The sequence below is a fragment of the Budorcas taxicolor genome, chromosome 10 (assembly GCF_023091745.1).
Source record: "Budorcas taxicolor isolate Tak-1 chromosome 10, Takin1.1, whole genome shotgun sequence".
Classification (NCBI taxonomy): domain Eukaryota; kingdom Metazoa; phylum Chordata; class Mammalia; order Artiodactyla; family Bovidae; genus Budorcas; species Budorcas taxicolor.
In genome coordinates, this window is record NC_068919.1 from 100,041,023 (window position 1) to 100,056,837 (window position 15,815).

Sequence of the window (15,815 nt, forward strand, 5' to 3'; positions counted from 1 at the left end):
TTTATTTGCAATATTTTAAAGTTACAGCTTTGAAAGAATTGGAAATTGTTCCCTACTGACTCTCCCGTGTTCACTGTGGACAAAAGTTCTGTGTTTCGGATCCTGTACATGATAGAAGATGAATACTAGGAGGAGACGGAAGGAGTGGATCCCACCAACACTCACCCTCGTGGCAGAGGGAAACCACCAGCTCTCACAATTCATAGCTATATAAAAAGGAAACAGGAAGCCTGTAACACTTTATGACCATGGATGAGTAGCTGATCACAGCTTTCGTGAAGTATGCATGCCAGCACTTGCCCACAACCAGTGCAAAGAGCCATTCTTTTGTTCCAAACAATTTCGAAAGCAAAGGTATAGCTATTTAGGAAAATTGAACTTTGAAAATGATATTAAATGCTGCCTAGAAAATAATTATTGGGATCAATAAACAATTAAAATTGGCAAGAATCTGCTTGCCAATGTGGGGGACATGGGTTCGATCCCTGGTCTGGGAAGATTCCACATTGCCACAGAGCAACTAAACCTGTGCACCTCAGCTACTGAGCCCAAGCACCTGGAGCCTGTGCTCCTCAGCTACTGAGCCCAAGCACCTGGAGCCTGTGCTCCTCAGCTACTGAGCCCAAGCACCTGGAGCCTCCCGTGTACCGCAGCTACTGAGCCCAAGCACCTGGAGCCTGTGCTCCTCAGCTACTGAGCCCAAGCACCTGGAGCCTCCCGTGCACCACAGCTACTGAGCCCAAGCACCTGGAGCCTGTGCTCCTCAGCTACTGAGCCCAAGCACCTGGAGCCTGTGCTCCTCAGCTACTGAGCCCAAGCACCTGGAGCCTGTGCTCCTCAGCTACTGAGCCCAAGCACCTGGAGCCTCCCGTGTACTGCAGCTACTGAGCCCAAGCACCTGGAGCCTCCCGTGCACCGCAGCTACTGAGCCCAAGCACCTGGAGCCTGTGCTCCTCAGTGAGAGAAGCCACTGACTGCAGTGAGAAGCCTGCTCACGGCGATGGAGAGCAGTCCCTGCTTGCCGCAAGAGTGAAAACCCAGCACAGCCAAAAACAGTGAATAAAATATAAAATAGATTGAGAAGTCAAAAAAAACTGGAGGCAGGATGTTCTTAGATTTACTTGGATTCTTTCCTAGACAGCTAAATTAAGAATTATCAAAGAACATAAATTTCAAAATACTGTTTAAGCTCCTTTGGAAGTAAGCTACATATACATAAGTAGGTATTCTCTTGATCAGTTCGAAAATCATCTGACACTAACTACCCTGGCTTTTGGTAGTACCGTTTAGGATCCATAAGGTGGCAGGCCTAGATTTCATAGTGCTAGTCTCAGAAATGTATGAGTTCCGGTTGCCTGGAAATACATATTGCGTATCATCAGCAGTGTGCGGCTAGTAACAGTATTAAGGGTGTCCATCAGATTAAATTTGTAAATTAAGAAGCAAGGGAACTGTTAACAAGCGGACGCATCCTATTAGTTCATAACGGATCACAGAACACTAGAGCCAGAAGAAATCTCACCATCGCCTACTTAAGTCTTCTCTTTGGGGCTTCCCTGGTGGCTCAGAGGGTAAAGCGTCTGCCTGCAATGCGGGAGACCCGGGCTCGATCCCTGGGTCGGGAAGATCCCCTGGAGGAGGAAATGGCACCCCACTCCAGTATTCTTGCCTGGAGAATCCCATGGACGGAGGAGCCTGGTGGGCTGCAGTCCACGGGGTCACAAGGAGTCGGACACGACTGAGTGACTTTACTTACTTCCCTACTTACTTTCTCCGTACAAGAAAACCAGCACCTAGACTTCAGTGCTTCGCCCAAGGTCAGCAGAGAGAGAATCTGAATCGCTCTTTCTCACCTCTCGCTCCCCCATCTCTGGCAGTTTTCTTGAATCGTTCGTCTCTTTGGCTGCGCGGGGTCTCGGCGGCGCCCGCGGCCTCCTCCTCGCCTCGGCATCCTCCTCGCCTCGTGCGGCCTCTTTTGTCGCGGCGCAGGTGCAGCAGCGGCAGGATGTGGGCTCGGTTGCTCTGAGGCCTGTGGGGTCTTAGTTCCTCGACCAGAGATCAAGCCCACGTCGCCCGCATTGCAGGGCAGATCCCTAACCCCTGGACCAGCAGGGAAGTCATAATTCATAATTTTTCAATGAATGTGAAGTGAAAGTCGCTCAATCGTGTCCCACTCTTTGCAACCCCATGGACTGTAGGCTCCTCTGTCCACGGGATTGTCCAGGCCAGAACACTGGAGTGGGTTGCCATGCCCTTCTCCAGGGGATCTTCCCAACCTAGGAATTGAACCCAGGTCTCCCGAGTTGCAGGCAGATTCTTTACCGTCTGAGCCACCAGGGAAGCCCTTTTAATGAATGTAATATAAAATAATTAGCGCCGAAACTTTTTTCTAGGTATCCTGACAGTGATAGCTACTATAAATATCCTTATTTCCTTAAAAATTCTCCGCATATTGATTGGCTAGAAATCTGTAAATTAATCAATTTCATGAAAAACAGACTGAGGAGGGGCTTCCGGTTACATGAGAATAGAGACACGGCACCCGAACACAGCGCTGACCCGGGACTTCACTTTTCTGTGCCCACCCGCACCGGGACAGCCTGCAGGTGCTGGGGGAAGACTGTAGACTGAATGTTGCATTATTACGTCCTCTTTCTGATTTCGATCATTGCGCTGTAGCTATGTGATAGGATGACCTTAGTTTCGGAATTACACACTGAAGTGTTCAGGGACAAAGTTATTATGCTGCCGCCAGAAAGAGTGAGTACAAGGGAACATATACGAACGTGCCACTGTGGCAAATGCTAACATTCGGGAAATAAAGGGGAAACGAGGGTTCTTTGCCCTACTCGTGGGACTTTCCTGTAAGTCTGAAATTATGTCAGAATAAAAAATTAAAAGAAAGAAATCAGAAAGACAACTTTTTTGATGGTTACATGTAGAACTACAGTGGAAACCAGAAGTAGAAAGATTAATGGGAAGGGGAAAATTGTCCTGGAAAGAAAGCCTATTCACTGACAATGCTGGATTTCTCTGGAGTTTTGAGTTTATGATACTAGACATCATACATATTCTATGTGCTGTAGACAAAGATGCTCCTGGCAAACATTTGTAGAGGAGTCCTCATCTGATAACATGAATATAGCTATAATGTCACTGTTTGTGGCTTGCATCTTTATTTCTATGTTTGGCTTTAGCAGGTCTTTACCAATAGCCAGTGTTATAACTTAAAATCCCTCCACAGACCATTCACAGGAAGTTTCACTAAGATGTTATGTAAAAACACACCCCAAATAATTAAAGACGATTTTGAGACTATGAAATAGAAAACATACACAACAAATAGAAAAGCAATTTCCCCCAAAAAATGACATTTCAAAAATTATTTTACACCAAAAGACGGAAGGAAAAGCAAGACGAAAAAAAAAAAAAACGGACTCTAACATGTGCCTTCCCTGAGTGCACAGGGAGCCTGTTCTGACGTCCCCAGGATTCAGCACACATAAACGACCCTGCTTACTAGGTGTTAAGGAATTCAGAGAGTCTGGTAATAAATGATTTTCCATACGATTATTAACAAATGTATTTTTCAATTACCAAATGTGTAATTCTTAGTGAAGAATTACATAGATTTTGTCTTCTGTAAATTCTTATTTATGATTCATACATCTTAAAGGTAAAATGCCCCTGAATTGAGACTGCAGTTTGGGCTGAGGGGGAGGCAGGAGGATGCTATTGGTGACTTTCTAGTTATCTGAGTAGGCAGTGCATTCACTGGGGCTTATTTTAATATGCTTAAAAGTTTACATTTACTATATATTATTTTACATTTATCAAATATCACATAATAAACATGTTTTAAAAGAACATATGTAGCATTTTCCCTTTTAAAAGTTACATTACAAAGCAGAATTTTTCTTTTTTTTCTCTCCAACTATTTTAATAGTTGTTGATTCAGATGGTCAACCTTTATTTATTTAGCAACTATTATATGGCAGACTGTTGTAAGTATTGAGGGTGTCAGCAAACATAAATTAACTAAATAAAGGAAACCATGGCCCCCACCTGCATGTGGGTTACAGTTTAGCTGTGAGAAGCAGGGCAGAGTTGTGTGTAATTCTTTGCAAGTTCAGTGCTTTCAGAATGCTTTGCCCATGGAAAAACCTCAATAACATTCACTGATGACACTGATGATGTTTGCACCCGCTATAGACCCTTTGGATGGGTAGAAGATTCTTTACGTTGTAATTAGATCATGTTACCATTTAAAATAGACTTCATCCAGCAGTAAAGAAATCTGTCATACTGGATTCCTAAAGGCCACTTGAAATTGCATCCTTTTGGGAAATCTCAACATCCTTGTCTTGCTGAAATAATAATCACTGCACCAGGTTTTCAGGTAGAAGCAGAGTTGTAGACGTTTGTAAACTTGGCTTGGTATCCAGTTGTACCTCCATTAATAATCCACACAGAGAAGAATTTCTCAAGTGACAGCTTGTATTCCCTCGCACCATTTACACACGCGAGTTTTACACAAATTCATAAATTTCAGGTTCCAGATGACAGACTTTCTCTTTATCAGTCTTTCTGTAACAAAATTTAGCAAACCTGATGCTAATTAGGAAGAGCAGCACACGGGAATTAAAAAACCCACTGGTGACACCGAGCTGTTCTACAAATGTCTCCTGCAGTCACTACTCATTCTCTTCAGTGGAGATATTTTTTGGAGAGAATAAACAAACATTGATCAAAACATCAATTGTACTAAATCTCATGCAAAAATGCTCTGTGAAATATGTCATTTATGTACCTGATTTTATTATATATATTTCGGGTTACACAAAATTTAAAACAAGAGAGAGACCAGACCTTAAAAACTCCAAAGACAAGGTTTACCAATATGGCATATTATAATTTGAAAAATGCTTGTACCAGTGACAAGTCAGAACTTCTTTTACCTTAATGAAAAAAATGATGCTATCATGTATTTTGCCTCCCAGATTTCAGTAGCAAAAGATAGCAGTCTTTTGCTTTAAAGTTTTATGATTAAAAAGCAACAATTCAAGTATTGAAAATAGTTCCCTTAGTGCTACTTACACATTTAGCCAACTAAACTACACACGAATGCCTACACACATACATCACACGTTACCATCCAGTGGTAAAGTCGAAACTTATCACACTGAGCAGGGTTTTCAGACTTCCAGTCTGCAAGTCTAGACTCTGGCAGGAGTTGCAGAATTGTTTTATACGTTTTACTGGGAGGTTTCTATGGCTTTTATTAGACTCTCACAGGTATTGATGACCCAAAAACCATTAATAACCGTGACCGCAGGAGAGAGCAATCAGCATTCACACAGGGGGATCTGACATATAGAGTGAATTTAATGAAGAGTTGAATGAATTTTGAATGAATAACCTTTTTCTAGAGTTTCACTGAATTTTCAATGCTATCATCAGAGATGTATTGACTAGAAAAATCAGCAAAAACAAGATGACGAATCAAGGTTGAGTGACTACTACACGCAGGACAATGGTGCAGGTAGTTTTTTTAAAGGTACTTTCAGTTTTCAATGAACTTATAATCAGAATGATACAAACATACAAATTAGGCAGGAATATTAGCAAAGGGGATAAGGCAGCCAGGGTATTGTAAAATGTACACCAGAAATTTTTTAAATTTTATGAATTTATTTTTGGCCGTGCTGGGTCTTCATAGCTTCCCGGGCTTCCTCTACATGGCCAGCAGGGGCTACCCTCTGGCTGCAGTGTGCGGGCTTCTCATTACGGTGGCTTCCTTTCTTGCAGGGCACAGGGTCTAGGGTGCGTGGGCTCAGCGGTTGTGGCTCCCAGGCTTAGTCTGCACGGGCTTAGCTGCCCCGAGGCATGTGGGCTCCTCTCAGGCATCGAACCCTCGCCTCCTCGAAGGAGGATTTTTTACCACTGAGTCACCAGGAAAGCCCCTAAATTACTAGAGTTACTGAAGAGGAAAAGCCTTTCCTAGGTTTGAAGGATTTTTGACAAAACCAGAAGCACAAAGGGTAGGGAGAGGTGGAATAGAAGGGGCTGGAATAAACGAAACGACCCCCTCCCTGCTCCTCTTTTTACCATCTTTGGTGATTGGGAAGACAGCACCAAGGGGGACACCAAATAACCCAGTGGTTCTTGAGGGGCAATTGTTCTTGAAGCTCTTCCTCCTTAATGCTACCAAGGTTTTCTTTGGGGGGGGGGAGGGGCATCATGGTGGGGAGGAAGAAATGGCAACCCACTCGTCTTCTTGCCTGAAAAAGCCCATGTGGACAGAGGAGCCTGGTGGGCTGCGGCTGCAGAGAGTCGGACACGACTGAGCACATTCAGTGGTGGAGGTGAGGGGTGCTGACATGACCAGAGCGTAGGAAGATCACCCCTCCAGTGCTCCAAATCCGTTAAGTATCTTTAAGCGGGTACTAGCCCAAAGTCTTCCTCCCGCAGGCAAGTCCCTTGAAGAATTCCAGTTCACGTTCAGGAAACACACCGGATCAATAGTCTGGAAGCTTAACGTGGCGCATCCCCAAGCCATGCTGCCGGCACTCTCCCTCCCCACGGTGTCTCAGTTTGGCAAGAAGGCCAGGCCAGCTAGCATCTCTACCCTTTCCCCATCTGGGTATCGTGCGGTTTTTTTTAAAACCTGAGCAACACATTTTGCTTACTGATCTTCTCTCTTTCATATAGAAAAGCACGTAGGAGATACACGCTGAAACCAACGCTGCAGAAGACAGTCCAGAATGCAGCCCACCCGTCCTAATATCTGTTGCTTTTTTATTCTTCACCTCAAGGTATGTAAAGTATTGTAAGTGAACAGGTATCATTTCCTGGACTTTCTCTAATCTCACTGCTAACGCTTTAAGGCTAATGCGAGGACCAACTCCTGTATACAGTGAATGAGCTCAGCTCCCAGCTCTGTCACCATGGGTGAAGCCAGGCAAGTTATTCATCCTCTCTAACCTCAATTCCTTTATCTGTGAAAAGGAATGAATAAGGTTATGAGCTGTAAGTGAGATACTGCGAGTAAGGATGTTCTCACTGTTTTCATCCCTCTGTCTACAGCGTCTCTCTGTAAAATCCACCTCCCACTTTGCTGCCACATAATTATTAACCCACCTCTGACTTGGTCAGTCTCTTGTCAAAACTCTGCAACGGATTCCGTGTGCACAGGAGAGCCTTACCTTCTGGCCTGCAATGTGTGGCCATTCTCCATCTAGCCTTAACCAACCTGCCTCCAGCCTGTCTCCCATGAGGCCCCTTACTAACAGACAACTTCTCCTTCCTCAACAGCCCCTGCTCTTTTCAGCTTGGCTGCTTTGTTCCTCGTAATCACTCTGTATGGAATGCCTTCCCAGTGTACATCCATAGCAGTTGCTGACCCACCAGGCGAGCTCGGATGCCTCCTTCTCCACAAAGCTCTAGCAGAGTGAGCGCTCCCTCTGGATGCGATACTTGTTTTCCTTCACCTTGAAAAGAAGTGTTACTTAGGGTCACATTACCTCCCAACCTAAAATGTAAGTCCTTTAAAAACCAAGGTTGAAATCCATTTTATTTTATATCTTCAGGGCCTTGAGAGGCCACACTGCAGGGCCACACTCACAAAAGAGCTTGTAAAGCACTTATGGAATGAGTGATCAAATACTCACAGCAGACAGTGAGAACAGAGAGGGAAAAATAAAGCACTGAGGGGTCCAGCGGAGGGAGGAATTATATCAGCCAACTTCACATCTGAAGTAAATCTTTAAGGGTATCAGAACTCTGTTAGGCAGAGATGATGGAAACCAGAAATTGAGGCCCAGAAAGCAACCTGAATAAAAGATGGAGGGGGGAAACACTGAAGAACAGTTCGTATGGCCGAAATTTAGGAGATGCAAAGAGCAGCAGGTTATTAGGACTGAAAGGTCAGATTGTAAGACCCTGAAGGAATTGCTAAGGAAACTGGCCTTAATCCTGGAGGCCAAAGGAAGCCATGGGTGGTTGAGGACAAAAACCAGATAGCCGTATGCATGCTTTAGAAACACTACCCCATCAACTGGGCGAAAGACGGAACCAGGGGTGAAAGAGCAACTTTTGCAATAGTTAGAAAACGGTCTCGAACTACATTGGTGACACACAATGGCAAGAACGTAAAGGTGAAACAGAATAAAAGAGGACAGACGGGAAAGAGAACTGCAGCGGGGTGAGGGAGAGGGAGCAGGCTTCTGAACCTGGCCCGCTGCTGCTGCTGAGTCGCTGCAGTCGTGTCCAACTCTGTAGCTCCCCCGTCCCTGGGATTCTCCAGGCAAGAACACTGGAGTGGGTTGCCATTTCCTTCTCTGACAATTCAGGTCTGTGAAAGTGAAAGTGAAGTCGCTCAGTCGTGTCCGACTCTTTGTGACCCCATGGACTGTAGTCTACCAGGCTCCTCAGTCCATGGAATTTTCCAGGCAAGAGTACTGGAGTGGGTTGCCATTTCCTTCTGCAGGGGATCTTCCCAACCCAGGGATTGAACCCGGGTCTCCCACATTGCAGGCAGACGCTTTACCATCTGAGCCACCAGGGAAGCCCCCAGGTCCATGAACCTGGGTGGAAAGCAGAACATCTGTCTTCACGTGCCTCTAAGTGAAGCACAGAAGCATTAGGCTGCGTAAGATTGGCAAAGGTGTCCACAGCATGAACAAGAGCCTCTGCACTCAAGTGATGAACCATTTGGGAAAGCCTTTACCAGAGACTGGGCTTCCCTCATAGCTCAATTGATAAAGAATCCGCCTGCAATGCAGGAGACCCAGTTCAATTCCTGGGTTGGGAAGATCCCCTGGAGAAGGGAAAGGCTATCCACTCCAGGATTCTTGCCTGGAGAATTCCATGCACTGTATATATAGTCCATGGGGTCGAAAAGAGTCAGACACAACTGAGCGACTTTCATTATCAGAGATAAAGATTAACATTGAATAAGAAACTTCAAAAATATGAAAGGTCAATTCTGTGTGGGGACAGAGAAGGAAGAGCACTAAAAATGGGTAAAACCATGTCTGACTGGGACATGCAACGTTTCAGGCCCCACCCCACACTCATCTCAGCACAAGGACATCCCTGTGCTTGAGCCCAGCAGCTCCAGCTGCAGGGGAATCTAACCGCCTGTACACAGTTGGACTCTTCATTTCCTATTCTGTTCATCCTCCCATTCTGTGGCAATGAAAACAATCCAAGGGTGACCAGGTGTCCTGGTTTGCCTGGGACAGAGGGGCTTTCTAGGACATGGGGCTTTCTAGGACATGTGCCTTTGATGCTAAAACCAGGAAAGACCAAGGCAAACTGATGAGCTAGCTAGTCACCCTAAGGGCCCTCAAATCTGGCACTGCATGCCAACAAGGCTATATTAATACTATGCTTCAATTAAGAAAAACACCAGGCCGTTTAAGGCTTATTTTAGATCTGCATTTGTCCATCTGTTCTTCCCACAAAGCAGAAAATATTGAAGGAAAATATTCCTATCACAAGGTCAGACAATTATGGGCACTCACTGCTTTAGCAAATGAATATTATCGTCAATAGTTCTACAGTTTACCAAGTCCTGGCACATTTCTGGCTTATGCAATGCTCACAAGGACTGTGAGACAGACTTGGTTCTCTTCACACTACATAAGAAACCAAGGTTCTGGAAGATCTCCTTTGCTCTATCTCACAGTGCAAGCAAAGTGGCTGACTCCCGGCACTGCAGCTGCTGAAGAACACCGACTCACTGTGTGTTCCACAGCGGCACGAGGGGTTCTTGCTACATGGAAATTGTGCAGAACTGCAGTCGTCTTTCTTCTGCAGTGTCCATGAACTCTAGGATTATACCAATACACAGTAAAATGCAGTGTCGGCTTTCGGCAGAAGGTAAAGTGAGGCCTATGGGAAAACGCGTAAAAGCCAATGATTAAGTGTTCCACTCGATGGACATCAGTTTGAGTGCACTCCGGGAGACGGTGATGGACAAGGAGGCCTGGCGTGCTGCGATTCATGGGGTCGCAAAGAGTCGGCCACGACTGAGCGACTGAACTGAAGGGTTCAAAATCAGTATGATTAGGTAAGAGAAACAATAACTTATAAATCAAATTGTATGGCAAATGGTATCAAACCCATCCTCCCACCTGCAGCCTCTAATTAGAAAATCTTGTAAGGCAGAGACTGCGCCTGCCTTGGTCAATACTGGAATCAATACAGACCCACGTGTGCCTGTAATGATCAGTCCAGTATCTTGGAAAGGGATGGGAAAGGTGAAAGCCTGGATACACTAACCTGGGTAGTCAATTACTACTAGGACTTCACACGAGGGAGCAGCCCGGCCTTGCCAGGTTTATAGGCCCTGCAATTCACCAACGCCCTCTCCCTGCAGCCATGGCAACGCCCACACCATGAGGCAACTCCAGAATTCACCTTTGGATAGCCACGCAGCATTGAGTTTGTACCTACGCGGCTCAAATAAAGCCCAACCAAGACATCACTCCCACTAAAGCAGACGACCGTGATCTTTTCCGGTTTCACCCAGGGAACATAGCTCTTTCTCTTCACCCATATCCACCGAAGGGGGTCCTGAACCACGACCACTTTTGCTACAGTAAAAAAATTTTTTTAAAAAGCGGGCTTTTTCTTTTTTGCAGGGGTGGATATCAGAGACGAACGAAAGCCGGATGCACACACAAACGTAAGAGTTGCCTAAAAAGACAACCAAACTGGTACGATCAAAATAATTTTCAGTCAACGTCTCGCAGCGTGTCTGTCAGGCAAGCTCCGTTTCGCTGCCGCAGGCCACGGTCTCTGGAGCTGGTAAATAGTTTCCAAGACGGCTGTTAGGATTTACAGCTCTAAAAAATAAAAAATAAATAAAACGCATTCCCTGCAGGCGGGGACCGCGCTCGGCGTGAGCAAGAACCATGACGTATTCGGGAGAGGTTTCCAGAACTGCCTTCCAGCGCGAGCAAGATGCCCAGGGGGCGAGTCTCCCTGTCGCGCCTAGAAATGGAGTCAAAGCGCCCTCCCGGCGCCCGCGGACGCAGCGCACACCCAGCGGCCTGAGGGCAGCGGCCTCGGCCTCCTAGCAGGCCCGCCTCACCCGGGGGACCCGCCCGCCCTCCAGTTCTGCCCCCGCCGCCTCCTGAGACCTGAGCACACACGAGGCGGCCCACCGCAACGGAGAAAGGGAAGAGAACCTCCTCCCCACCCCCAACTTCTGTCGCAGAGCCTTTCTCTACCGGCCCGAGGGCGCCGTGAGAAACCCCGACGAGCCGGGGGCGCCCGCGCCGCCCCTACTAAACATGGCGGCCACAAGCGGAGCCGCTCCCTCCCGGGGCGGCCGGCGGCCCCTCGGCCCACAGCCGTTCACGCGGAAGCCCTCCACGCCCACCGCGGCTTGACGCATTGCAGGTGCGGCGCGGCCAATCAGACGGCTCGACTCTTTCCGGCCAACCACTGCAGGGTCGCGCTGGCCAATCAGAGCGCCCTTCTCTGATTGAGCGAGGAAAGCAGCCTCGGCAGCGCCAGCTAAGCAACCGGCTCCAGGGCAGCGCGTTTTGGCCGCTGTGAGTCGCGGTCCGTGTGCTCCTCCGCCGGGAGATATAGTGCCCCCGCCCCGCCCCGCCCCGCCCCGCCCCGCCCCCCGCGCGCGCGCGCGCTTAAACGGCGTCGGCGCGAGGCTCGGCGCTCCTCTCGCTCCCGGAGCGGCGGGAGGCGAGTAGTTCTGAGGAGCGGGCTGGTGCTCTGCCTTGCTCTTGGCCCTCCGAGGGCCAGTCTCGAGCCGTCCTCGCCCTGCCTCCTGGCTCGGTGAGGTCGCGCTCCTGACGGCTCGTCCGACACGTTCTGTCAGGTGCCGCCGGAGCGATGAGGAGAAACATCCCCTTACCTCGAAAGCCTGACCCGCTCGGCCTCCGAAGGCGACCCTCCCTGTTTACAGGCGGAGGCCCAGCCGCCCGCGAGCGCACTCGCGGGCACCTTTGTTTCAGAGAGACCCGTTTTCGTTTCCCTCACGTGGTTTTTTATTTTTTACCTCGTCCCGCGGGCGCGGGTTTCCCGAGCGGGCCGGGCCGGAGGAGGACGCCCCAGGGGCCGGCCTGGGGGCCTGGGGACGGAACCGACGGTTAGCTCCGGGGTAGACCACGGGGCAGTGCCTTGAGTCCCGAGGAAAGCCTCTCCTAGACGAGGCTTGGCGAGATAGCCTGTCAGATGGGCCATCAGTAATGTCAGTCGCTCAGTCGTGGCCAACTCTTTGCGACCCCATGGACTGCAGCAGGCCAGGCCTCCCTGTCCATCATCGGAGCTTGCTCAGACTCACGTCCATCCAGTCGGTGATGCCATCCAACCATCTAGTACCAGTCTGCCTAGTGCAGAGTCTGTCCAGGGACCTCTCATCCCGCTCTGTGCAGTGAGCAGTCTGAGATCCAGAGAGGTCAGTCCACCTTCCTGCAGTCGCCGCGCGCTTGAGGAGCAGAGCACAGACTAGAATCCAGGTTGTCTTGTCTCCCAAGCTAGTGCTATAGCAACACCCCATCTTATGGAGCTTTTGCTGTACTGTGAGATGACTCAGAAAGTCCCTTTTACATTTATTTCGACACTGGAGGGAGAGTCCCCGTTTACCAAGAAGTTAGGTTTACCGTAAAGTGTATCCCAGGCTTATCTTCGTGTGAATCAGTGTGCCACAAAAAATTCCTCTGAGCTTACTTAAGTCCTGCTGCTGCTGCTAAGTCGCTTCAGTCGCGTCTGACTCTGTGAGACCCCATAGACGGCAGCCCACCAGGCTCCCCCGTCCCTGGGATTCTCCAGGCAAGAACACTGGAGTGGGTTGCCATTTCCTTCTCCAATGCATGAAAGTGAAAAGGGAAAGTGAAGTCGCTCAGTCCTGTCCGACTCTCAGCGACCCCATGGACTGCGGCCCACCAGGCTCCCCTGTCCATGGGATTCTCCAGGCAAGAGTACTGAAGTGGGGTGCCACTGCCTTCTCCGTACTTAAGTCCTAGTACATATTAAACCCACTACTTTTTGGTGGTCAGAAAACTCGCTAGCTAAATTGTGAGCTCCTCAAGGACAGGACCTATCACATTTGTTTGCATATTCTCAGCGTTTGGTGAAGTTCATTTCCATAAGCTCAATAAAGGTTTATTGAAGGCATAGATGAGCAAATGATTAAGTCAGAGGTAGAAAGAAAACCTGGATATGAAAGGTTCTTTTGCGTTCCAAGAAAGTCAATCAGCCAATACTTACTGAGAATCTATTGTGTAGAAAGTATAGTTTCTTCTTTCAACACCATTTTTTTTCTATTTGAATTGTCTCCACTTGCTTTTAAATTAAGAAAATATCATCATTATGGGACATTATCTTTTGAAATAACAGAGTTTATTTCCAAGCTTTCCTTTGTATAGTCTATTATGTCCTTTGAAGAATACAGATGTAGAAGAAAATGATTTTTTTAAAAATCTGACTCATTCAAAATTGCTTACTTTCCCCTTTTATTGTTGCTTTTCTCTTCTTTGTAAAGAGATAATGTCATCTGCCCAGCTTTTGACTGTTTTTGGCAATTTTTGGAAATGTCCAGGATTGATCAGTTGGAGGAGCAGACATGGCCTAGTCTGTTCTAAGTATTTTAACTATAATTCAACAGAGTAAGAACTCTACAATAGTGTTAATTTTTACCATTTATAAGAAGATGTAACTCTTGAGTCAAGTCCCCTGTGACCTTAGCTCTATTTGTAGCCGCATCTCCAGGGGTCTCCTAGTTACAAGGGAATTCTGCACAAGTTCCTCACAAGTTTCACAAGCAAAATATTTAGAATCATAAAATTCTAAATCTGGGAGGAACCAAAGTCCATCTGGGTCCCCTTTTCCAATTTTCAGATAAGAAAACTAAGTTCCAAGAAGTACAAGTTCAGGACAGAGCAGCTGTTAGGATCCGACTAGACTGAGCTTTTCTTTGACCTTTGAAAACATTTTAATCAAGGATTAATCATTTTAAGGGAAGCAGAGAAATGTTATCATCTGCAAGGCCTCCAAGTGATGGAAAATCTCAAGATGACTTTTCTTTGGACTTTGTGATTCCATTTAGGGATTGGCTGTCCTGAATCGTTCTCTGTGCTAGGCCTTATCTATACAGCTTGTTTAAAATCTTTGACCTTCATTTATATTGCTGACACTTTCCTCTTGTTAAGCTTTATCATATTTACTTACAGCTTCTTCAGGCTAGCAGAGGTCCCCTTTTTTATTCCTAAAAGAGCTCAGAGAAGCTAATCATTTTTAAATTGAAGTATAGTTGATTTGCAGTGTTGTGCAAAGCTCTTTTTTTTGAGATGAGTAATAAACAAATGAAAGCAAAGGTAGTTATAGAATTATTCTTTCATAACCTGAAGTGTTTTTCAGGATATTCAGAGTGCTAGTAAAGAATAATCATGGTTATATCTTCATTTTTCACTATGCAACTTATAAGCTGGTTCCTAAAAACTTGGTTCTTTTGTTTAGTTGATTAAAACAGGTATAACTGAACTTGTTCAGAGTATGGTTCTTTTTCACAGAAACAGAAACTTGTTCCATGACTTTAGCAATGCCTAACCCTCTAACCTAGCTGACCACCTTGCAAATGTTACAAGCAACAGAGATTTAGAAAGTAGAAAATGGCTTTGTGAGGGCCTGTGGTATCACCACACAAAACAGGTTGAAACCTCAAAGTACCTCAAAATACAAAGTTCCCACAGGTACAAAGTCCTGACTGGCTTTGATCAGTTTTTGACCTATCTTTGGACTTGAAGGTCAGAAATGCCTCTGTCAGAATCACTATGTCAGTAGACCATTGAAAGCATGGCTTCTACACTTTGCTGCTGCTCAGTTTTAAGGTCATTTTCTGGTGACTCAGACAGTGAAGAATCTGCCCGCAATGCGGGAGACCTGGGTTTGACCCGTGGGTCAAGAAGATCCGCTGGAGAAGGGAATGGCTGCCCACCCCAGTCTTCTTGCCTGGAGAATCCCACAGGTGGAGGAGAGCTCCACGGGTGGAGAATTCACAGTCCGTGGGCTCACAGAGAGCGGGGCGCGGCTGAGTGACTTAGCACCTGGGGTCAGCTCTGTGTGAGAGGGTCAGCTCTGTGTGAGAGGGTCAGCTCTGTGTGAGGCAGGTGCGACAAGGAAACTCTGTGTGTCAGAGGAGGGCTAGGCAGCGAAACGTGAAACTGTAAATCAGCTCTCTGAGTCACCAGTTTCTTTGGCTGCTCTTGAAGAGGGTGATGACTCAGCAGCATTCCAGGGCTGTGGTGGAGAAAATGAGGCTGCGAGGGCTTGTTGCCCTGGGTACCAGCCCATTGGGGGCGCTGAAAAATGGGAAGCCTTGGATCCTCCTACTGCTGGACTGTTGGATTCCCTGAAACTGCTTGATTCCCTGACTGGTTCTGAATTGACTTCTATCTGACCTTTGCCGTATTTAGCTGATCGATGCTATAAAATATTATGAACAGACACAGTGTGTATTTGTTTAGGTCTTTATTGTTTACAAACTAATTTGACATTCTTTTCTCCTATGTAACCCTCACACAAGCCCGTGGCTGAGTCTGTGTGGTTAACTGGCTAAGGAAATAGACATTTAACCTGGCAGACAGTATTGCACAATGTTATCCTTTTCTTGGGAAATAACTGTTTTCTTTGTCAGAACAATAAAAATAACAAAACTTTTCACTGAGATGAGACAACACTTCTGTCCCTCGCTTTGGTTTATAGGGGAGAATGTGAGAAGAAAGGTGCCCACCAGTACTCCCGGTATAGCTTGAAAACTCTCCTGAAGGCAGATCTTCCCAGTG

The 15,815-nt window shown here is 46.9% G+C and overlaps 1 long non-coding RNA gene across 1 annotated transcript; it reads right to left on the bottom strand.

The window, feature by feature from the left end:
* Nucleotides 1-7,619: 7,619 nt before the first annotated feature.
* Nucleotides 7,620-11,266, bottom strand: LOC128054564 (uncharacterized). The gene is made up of 4 exons (XR_008200008.1): nt 11,151-11,266; nt 9,747-9,897; nt 8,232-8,353; nt 7,620-7,831 (listed from the first exon to the last, which is right to left on the bottom strand). It is a non-coding gene; the product is annotated as an uncharacterized LOC128054564 (long non-coding RNA).
* Nucleotides 11,267-15,815: the final 4,549 nt, after the last annotated feature.